The 9,845-nt window shown below is 38.1% G+C and overlaps 1 protein-coding gene across 5 annotated transcripts in view; it reads right to left on the bottom strand.

Moving 5' to 3' along the window:
- Positions 1 to 9,845, bottom strand: part of KIAA0319L (KIAA0319 like) — a 119,056-nt gene that overhangs the window by 52,735 nt on the left and 56,476 nt on the right. The window lies entirely within an intron of this gene.

Genomic DNA, 9,845 nt, shown 5'->3' with positions numbered 1-9,845 from the left:
TGTAGAATTTCCACTCAGCCAGCCTTCCTGTGGTTCTGGATGATGTCCGTTCCGTCTTTTAGTTGTATTTTTGAAGTGGTTGTCCGAGGCAGCAAACTCCGGTGTTTACCTATGCAGCCATCTTGGTTTCTCCGAGAGTCCATTTCTATTGACTGCCTTTTCCCCCCGAGTACAGGTCACTTTTCCTGTTCCTTTGCATGTCTGAGAATTTTTTGAATATTTTGGACATTCTATCTCATACATGTACTGACTTCTAGAGTCTACTTGTTTTTCTTTGGGATTGTTTGGGGTGTTTTTTTTCTAGTAGGTAACTAACTTATCTGGACTTAAAATGTAGACTTTGCTTCCCCTGCAATGTGCAGCAACTGAGACACTGTGGAATTCTTTCAGCTCTTTTATTAGCCTGACCCCCTGCAGGTCTTCTTGAGTAATCTGATAATTGGCCAAAAATTTGGCCATAGATTATCTCAGATTTGGTGGGGCCTGCTCTCACTGTGCTTTCTTTATTCTGGAGGTTACTCCCTAATTTTTCAGTCTTAGACTCTGTCTTCTCACACCTCGAGTCAATAAGACTTCAGATTTCTGCCATCTGAGCTACACATGATTGGGAAATGCATTCAGTTAAAAAAGCAGGAAACTCATAGAGCTTACCTGGTGTAGGTTCAGTCAAAGACAGAATTCTGACTGATTTCTGCCTGCTTTTTCACCAGGCCTCTGGAACCTTCCCACGTTTAGAGGTTTCCCCAGGGCTTTTAGTAGTGTTGACAGTCAGGTTATGGCTTTCACCCTCTTCTATGGTTTTACTTACTTTCAAGGGTACCTCCCCTTATATTTCCAGGTAATGTATCTACACTGAACTCTGTTCTTTGCCACCCTAAGAAAGTAAGACTGAGGTTTTCCACTGCCACTTTCCTCTGCTGTGGGGGCTGGTAAATGCCCTCAGGCAAAAAACTTAAAAAGCTGCAAACTCATAATACTTATCATTTCCAATTACTGTTTTTTTAAAAGCTAGAGATTTATTGTTATTTTGTGATTAATAACTGTCAAATTGGTTATGACACTATCCCACACTGTATATCACTTTTCGCCAGTACAAGTTATTAAACCAGACGGAGGCATAAGGTAGAGAGGGCAAAGACACATGAGTAATCCTGAACAACTTCCTCTAGCCATGCCTTCACCTTGACCTTCATACAAGTTTTCTTCCTGGGGAAAGTGTCAGAACAGTGCATGGCTATTGACCCTTTTTAACACATTTCATACCGCTCAGGAGTTTTCTCGTGTTTCCCATGCCATCTGTTAAGGACCGCTCACGAGTGTTCTCGTTTTTCACGCACATGGAAAAAGGAACAAATCTAGACACTTTTGTAAATTTTGTTTGGTCCCTCTTCATAGAGGAAAATGTTTTACACAGTACCATACATTAAAAAAGTACTAGGAACTTTGTTTAATTGTTTTTGTAAATAAAAATGTTATAATTATTGAAAAACAACACCTAAAGTGCATTATGATGATTTAAATAACGTGCAGTTTGCCCAAAAACGTGTGGTCCCTGGCATATGTCTTAAGAGATTTCTATGCGATATGCAATGTGTTAATAATAGCAAGCAACCTACAGAAGTAATGCAATTCAACTTGTATTTCCTTTGAATTTTATTGGTCTGAACTCATTTTAGGTAACTTTAAAATTTTAATTTCCTGTACATGAAACTATAATGACCTAAGAGAATACTGAACCAGAGTCAGCCAAATATATTACTGACCCAAAGTTATGTTTAATTGATCCTAAAGGAATGTACCACACCAACAATTTGAGATTTAGGCAAACAGAACTTCTCTGAGGAGGAAAAGAAAAAGGCTGTAGAACAGCCAAATGTACTCAACATTGTTAAAATGGCTCTTGTTTATCACCCCTGAATGATAAACTTATCATTTATGTTACTATATTATATGCACAGAAATCCTAACAGAACCTTGGTTGCCAGTATTATTTAGGCTGGCCCATTCCAGGATAGATCCCCACCCCCTCCCCCAAGTGTCCTTCTCTGAGGCTCTGAAAAACACAATATTTACCTATTTCTTGATAAACTACCGAAACACTTCAGAAACAAGTAGCTCACAACTCATTTTAAGTTCATGTATTGCCTGTGCATGAGAAATCTGATAAACCCAAAAGATAGATCTATTTTTATACGGCAATTAAAAATAACTGCAACATCAAGACACTTTCAGTGAAAGCAACATTTCAATTACAAACTGTAATGCCTGTTAAACTACCTATAGGAGAAGCTGAAAATTCCTAGGCAAATGCACTTTTGGGTTATATTACAGTGCTCCTTCAGTCTGCACAAAAATTAAGGTAATTTACAATTAATCAGTGAATGTTGAGACAATGTTACATTATGTTGTCTGGACAATTAAATGTCCTTAAAGAGATAACGAGAATCAGCTTTTCTACTATATTTATATAGGCAACAAACCTGACTAACTGGCACTTTTGCTGAAAGATGTTTATCAAAGATGCTGTAAGATTCTACACAATTAGGAAATACTTAACTTTAAAGTATTTCCTTATCTTTACCAAGAAATTGCTTTAAAACTACCTGTGGAGCCCATGGATTGGGTAATGGATCTCTATTTTCTGTAAGGGAAGGTTGACTACCTTCACCTGAGGATGTATTGCTCACTAAGGAAGCAAATGGATTACCACTATACTGTTCTTGCGCAGCACTCAGCATTGGTTCCTGAATATCTGTGTATGTGTGCCGTAAAGCATTGTATCCCCCTGGAATGCTTTCCAGATTACTCAAGGCTCAGTCCTGGTTTCTCATCATTTCCTGCATCATTGCTAGATTCCTGGCAAGTTCCAATGTTTGTCTCATAATATCTGGGTTATTCAGACTAATTTCTGGATTTCTCTGTATCAACTGCTGCATTTGTGGATTGGTCATAATTAACTGCCTCATCAGGTCAGGATTTGAAAGCATGTTCTGGACAAAGGGATTCTTCATGATCTGGACCATCATTTCAGGATTGGACATTAGTTGCCGCTGCATCTGGCTTTGTAGTTCAGAGAAGTTGGTAGAATTCAAACCCAAGCTACTTAGACTGACAAGTCCTCCAAGAGCACCTAAACCAAAAGGGTTGCTAGGGGCAGAAACAGATGTAGAGTTACTATTAGCCCCTAGAGTGCCGGGGAGCACGATTGCGCTCCTCCTGTCTTTCGCCAAAAGTGCCGGGAGTGCTATTGCGCTCCTCCTGCAGTGTCCAGTTCTAAGTCTGCTTTTACTAGTGATGATGATATTGCTAAATATGTCAATTCTTGCTGTGAAGATAACGATTTTGTGGAAGATACTGAATATGTAACTTCATTTACTTGTGATTCGTAATTTCTTCCCTAAACTGTTGTAAAATCAGCAAAAATGCCTTGGCAATTTTAGCATTTCTAGGATATTGGTTGGCACTCAAAGGGTTAGGAACTGAAGATGTGGTAACATTGCTTCCACTAGTATTTGTTTGCTGGGCTAATGATCCTGAGGCCTGTTTTGCGTTTTGATGACAAGGTGAACAGTAAGTCCGTCATGAATTCCATGCTGATTCAATGTATCTTGATCTTTTAAAATTTTTCCAGCAAATATCAACACAAGTTGGTTGGTATGTGATTTGAACCATTTAGAGATTTCTTCCTTGAACTGCTGGACAGAGTTATCCTCCAGCACAGCGAACTCCTCCTTCTCCTTCCAGGTCTTCACAGTGACCTTCATGATCTTGGGCTCCGCGGAAGCAGAGGCCACGGCCTGGTCCCTTCTATCCTGGGAGCTCAGAGGGTCACCGCTTTCACCACTCTAGGCCATGGCGGCAGTGGTGACTCAGGAAGGAGCAGGCGAGCAAGGGGGAGCCAGCAGACGCCAGAGCTGGCTGACCCAGACAATGGAGAACGCAGGACCCAATTACTGTTTTTCAAGAGTAAACTTCTCTAGCTTCTGTCTGCTTCTGGACCCTTTCCAGCTTCTTTAAATACAATTTTTACATATTTTATAATTATTATATGTGGGATGGTTCTGGAGACCACTTTACTCTGCCGTCATTACTGAAATACCCCCTGAGGGATGGAGATTTTAAAATATTAATTTTCTATATTTGTTAAACATAAATGCACAGTTTGGTGAAAAAAAACTTAAGATGTCTTCATGTTTCTAGCTTGAGTGAGGGACTAACTATAGCAGCAGTGAAAAAAATTTAAGATGACGTCCATGTTTTTAGCTTGAGTGAGGGACTAACTATAGCAGTGTCAAAAACTAAGCTAGGCCGAAGCCGGTTTGGCTCGGTGGATAGAGCGTCGGCTTGTGGACTGAGGGGTCCCAGGTTCGATTCCGGTCAAGGGCATGTACATGGGTTGCGGGCACATCCCCAGTGGGGAGTGTGCAGGAGGCAGCTGGTCGATGTTTCTCTCTCATCGATGTTTCTGACTCTCTATCTCTCTCCCTTCCTCTCTGTGGGAAATCAATAAAATATATTAAAAAAAAAACAAAAAAAACTAAGATAGACTGGCTCTAAGAAAATAACAGGCAGGTTATGTTTTAGACATACTGAATCTGAAGTACCTCTTGAAAATTCAAACAGAGACCCCAGAGTTGGAATCAAGTTCCCAAAGATAGTAGCTAAAGCCATGGGAATAAATGAGCTTTCCCAAGAAGAGCATGTAAGTAAAGGAAACAGGATCAAAAATAGAGTATGTGGGAATATCAATGTTTAAGACGTGAGCACACAAACTGACCTACAAAACTGACTAAAAAAGAAGAATCGGGGAGAAGGGAAAAAACAGGAAAGTGTTATAACAAGAAAATAGGGACAACTGCAACCTATATGAAACAATGCAGAGAGATTCAATCAGATAAGAACTCGAAATAATACACTTGGCAATTGTGAAGTTACCAGTGACCCCAGCAAGAGCAGCTTAGAAACCAAATTCTACAGGGCTGAGGATTAAATACAAGCGAATGAAAAAAGGAAAGCAAGTGCAGACTACCTTTCAAAATTTTAAATGGAAAAAGAACAATATAAGATTAACTAAAGATGCAAGGGGACAAGATCAAGGATGTATTTGGAAGGACTGAATCTGAACAATAAGGGCCATATTCTCAGACTGAAAAGACAATGATAGAGTTTGGGCTATTGCACAAACATTTAGGAGAGCATATGAGCCCGATTCGGAAAGTGAATATCAGAGAAGGCTTCCTAGAAGAATTAAAGCCTGAGGTGAGTCTTGAAGAATAAGTAGTAATTATCAGGTGAATAACAACAACAAAAAACAAACAAAAAAGATAGTATGATGCATCTGAAACCTATATAATTTTATTAACCAACATCACCCCAATGAATTCAATAAAAAATAAACTTTAAAGAGACAAAAATATGGTGGAATTCTGCTTCTAGTCAAGATGGAGTAACAGCTCAGCCCAGTGGTTGAGCATCAACCTACGAACCAGGAGATCAGAGTTGATTCCAGGTCAGGGCATATCCCCAGGCAGTAGGCTCGATCCCCAGTAGGGGGCATGCAGGAGGCAGCTGATCAATGATTCTCTCTCATCATTGATGTTTCTATCTCTCCCTCTCCCTTCCTCTCTGAAATCAATAAAAATATATTAAAAAAAAAAAGATGGAGTAACTGGGACTAGATTTATCATCCCATCTGCAACAATTTGAAAGCCAGACAAAATATGTGAAACAATAGCAGTCAAGACACTGACATTAAGCAATGAAAAGCAATTCCTAAGAAATGAAAATAGTGGGGAGTGATTAACATGGGAACTTATATGCTAATATGCATAGCCCATGGACACAGACAATAGTGTGGTGAAGGCCTGGGAGGGGTGGGTGCGGGGTAGAGGGAGTCAAAGGGAAAAAAACAAAGGGGACATCTGTAATACATTCAACAATAAAGATAAATAAAATAAAATAAATAAATGAAAATAAATAAATAAATAAATAAGACGAGTCCTAAAAGCTGATCTAACAGTAAAGAGAAACATATATATCTACAATTACAGTATGACATTTCATTATCTCTCTAATAAGTGATAAAAATTAATAGAAAAGATGTAAGGATATAGAAGATCTGAACAACACCTAATCTGAACAATTAGAACTAATTAACATTTATAGAACATGTGCCCAACAAATAGCAAGGTACATATTCTTTTCAATTGTACATGAAATATTTAACAGGATAAACCATATTCTGAGCCATAAAACAGGTTTCAATAAATTTAAAAGGATTCAAGCCATACAATGTTCACTGGATACAATGGCATTAAATTATCAATCCGTAATACAATAATATCTAGAAAGTCCCCTCCAATAGTTCAAAACTACATACTGTACTTCTAAGCAACTCAAGGGTTAAAGGAGTAGTAACAAGGGAAATTTTAAAGCATTCTGAACTGAAAGAAACTGTAAACAAAAATATCAAAATTTGTAGGATGTGGCTAAAGCAGTATTCAGAGGGAAATTTATAGCACTAAAATGCCTATGTTAGGAAGGAAGTCTCAAATCAGTTACCTCAAATTATAACTTAAGAAACTAGAAAAGAGCAAATGAAATCCAAATTAATCAGAAGAAATGAAATAATAAAGATTAGAGCATTAATCAATGAAACAGAAAACAGAAAAGCAATAGAGAAAAACAGATGAAACCAGAGATTGTTTTGGAGAAAATCTAGCTAGTCTGATTAGGAGAAGGGAGGAGAGTGAGGAAAAAGGGAGAACACAAATTATTAATATCAGGAATAAGAGAGGTAAGATATTAAAAGGGCAGTAAGAGAATATTGTGAACAACTTTATGCCAATAAATTTGACTACTGGGATAAAATGCATAAATTTCTTGAAAGACACAACCTGTCAAAGCTCACTCAAAAAGGGCTATTACTGATACTCAAAATATTTATATAGCTATTACATAAATTGAATTTGGAGTTTAAAATGTTCCTACAAAGAACTCCAGGCCCAGATGACTTCACTAGAAAATTATATTGAGCATTTAAGTAATAAATAGTACCAATTCTACACAAACCCTTCCAGAAAATTAAAGCACAGTGAAAATTTCTCAACTCATTCTATAAGGCCAGCATTACTCTGATATTAAAACCCAACAAAGACATTACAAGAAAACTACATATCCCTCATGAACACAGATGCAAAAATTAATAACAAAATTTTATTAAATAAATATGACAATTTATACAAAGGATAATACACCGTGACTAAATGGAATTTATCCCAGAAATGCAAGGTTGGATTAACATTCAAAATCAATCAAGTTATTCACCATCATTAACACACTAAAACCAAAAAAACTATATAAATCTCAATAGATGTAGAAAAAGTATTTGACAAAATCCAACATTTATTCCTGATACAAATTCCCATAAAATTAGGAATAAAAAGGAACTTCCTCCAACAGGTAAAAGATATCTTTAAAAAACCTACAGCTAACATCATACTTAATGGTAGAAAGACTGAATGATTTCTCCTAAGATCAAGAACACGGCAAGTATGTACACTTTCATCACTTCTATTAAACATATATTGAAGGTTCTAGCCAATGTAATAGGCAAGAAAAAGGAAAGGCATCCAGATTGGAAAGGAAGTAAAATGGCCTTTATTCATAGACAACATGAAACATGATTACACATATAGAAAATCTATGGAATCTACAAAAAACAATTACCAGAATGAATAAGTTAGTTTTGCAAATAAGTTAGGTTTCAGGATACAAAATCAATATACTAAAAAGTAATTATATTTCCATATATAATTGGAACTAAATAAATGGAAACTAAATTTTTAAAAATACAAATAATACATCAAAAATATGAAATACTTAGGGACAAATCTGACAAAAGAGAAATCTGTTCCCTAAAAATTACAACATATCGCTGACAGAAATTAGAGATGACTCAAATAAAAGGGAAAATATATACTATGTTCATGGATCAGTAGACTCACTATTATTATTAGGCTATCAATTCTTCCCCAATTGATTTACAGCCCTAAGTAATCTTAATCAAAATCCTAGAGGGCCTTTAAAAAAGAAAATGAAATGAATTGTCGAATCTCAGAGGGAAGACGGGGGTAGGTGGATGGGTGGGTGGGAAGAGATCAACCAAAGAACTTGTATGCATATATGCTAACGCATGGACAAAGACAATGGGGAGGGGTGAAGGCCTGGGCTGGGGGTGCAGAGGCAGGCTAGAAGGTGTCAATGAGGGAAAAGAGGACATACATAATACTTTCAACAATAAAGACTTAAAATAAAATAAGAAATTGATGATTCTAAAATTTATATGAAAATAGAAAGGACCTAGAATAGTCAAAACATTTTTTATAACGAAGTACAAAATTTACATTATCCGATTTAAAGGCTTATTACAAAGCTATCAAGACAGTGTGACTCAGTGGTTAGAATGTAGGCCCAGACACCAAAGGGTTGCAGATTTGATTCCCAGTCAAGGACACACAACTGTGTGGCAGGTTCATCCCAGCCTCTGTGGGGGTGAGTACGGGAGGCAACCAACTGATGTCTCTCACATCAATGTCTCTGTCTCTGTCTCTGTCTCTCTCAACCCCACTTCCCTTCCACTCTCTCTAAAAATCAATGGAAAAAAATATCCTCAGGTGAGAATTAACAACAAAAAAAAGACAGTGTGGTGTTGATGTTAGTATAAACAAGTAAATTGATGGAACCAAAGAGAATCCAGAAATAGATTCATAAACATGTGGCTAACTAGTTTTCAATAAAGATGAAAAGCAACTCAATGGAGAAAGGACAGAAAAAAATTATGATGCTTAGCACAACTGAATATTCATATGCTAATAAACAAAACACAGCAAAACCCTTCCACCCATAAGTCCCACCATGTACAAAAAAATTCTAGACCTAAATTTAAAATCTAAAATTATAAAACTTAACCAAAGAACTTATATACTTACTAGAGGCCCAGTGCATGAAAATTCATGCACTGGAGGGGGCGGTCCCTCAGCCAAGCCTGCTCTCTCTCAAAGTCCGGGAGCTCTCGGGGTGGGAGGTGACCCGGTGATCAGGGGAAGGCAACGTCCCCATCACACCTCTGCTGCTGCCACTACTGGCAGCGCAAACCTCGGCCGGCCGTGGTTACCTGAGCCTCGGGCAGCACTGGGTGGCTGGGAAGCCGCCATCCGAGGCTGGCCTGTGCCTCGGGCTGGCCCTGGGCGGCTGGGAGACAGAGGGGACTGGGGGACTCTGGAGGCAGGCGTGCAGAGCAGCTAGGCCCTCCTGGGACGAGGCCAGGCCATGGCAGGGCTAAGGGGACTGGGTGCTGCCATCTTGTGGCTGTGGGAGTTGCCATCTTTGAGGACATGGCAATCAATTAGCATATTCCCTCCTTATTGGCTGTGGGTGCCGCCATCTTTGAGGGTGGGACAGTCAATTAGCATATTCCTGCCTTATTGGCTGTGGGCGCCACCATCTTTGCGATGGCGTGAGGGTCAATTAGCATATTCCCTCTCTATTAGATAGGATATACTAGGTGTACCGTTTAATAATGATTTATTTCAATAGATGGAGTTACACATATGTTGATATATATGTGATTTGGTATATATGCTATCTTATTGTATTAACAACAAGCTTCAAAACTTCATATGTCAAGTTTTCTGAAGTTGTTAACATCATAGATATTTTTACGCTTAAAAATGTCAAATTTCATGCCAAAAAAAGCATTTGCGGGAAGTTTTAATTCATTACTTTATTTTGAAGAAAAATGCTGCTGAAAGTTATTGTACACTTCAGGAAGCTTTGGTAAACAT

The sequence above is a fragment of the Myotis davidii genome, unplaced genomic scaffold (assembly GCF_000327345.1).
Source record: "Myotis davidii unplaced genomic scaffold, ASM32734v1 scaffold88, whole genome shotgun sequence".
NCBI classification, from domain to species: Eukaryota; Metazoa; Chordata; class Mammalia; order Chiroptera; family Vespertilionidae; genus Myotis; species Myotis davidii.
The sequence above is the reverse complement of the archived record's forward strand: the minus strand, read 5'-3'. Positions and strand labels throughout refer to the sequence as shown.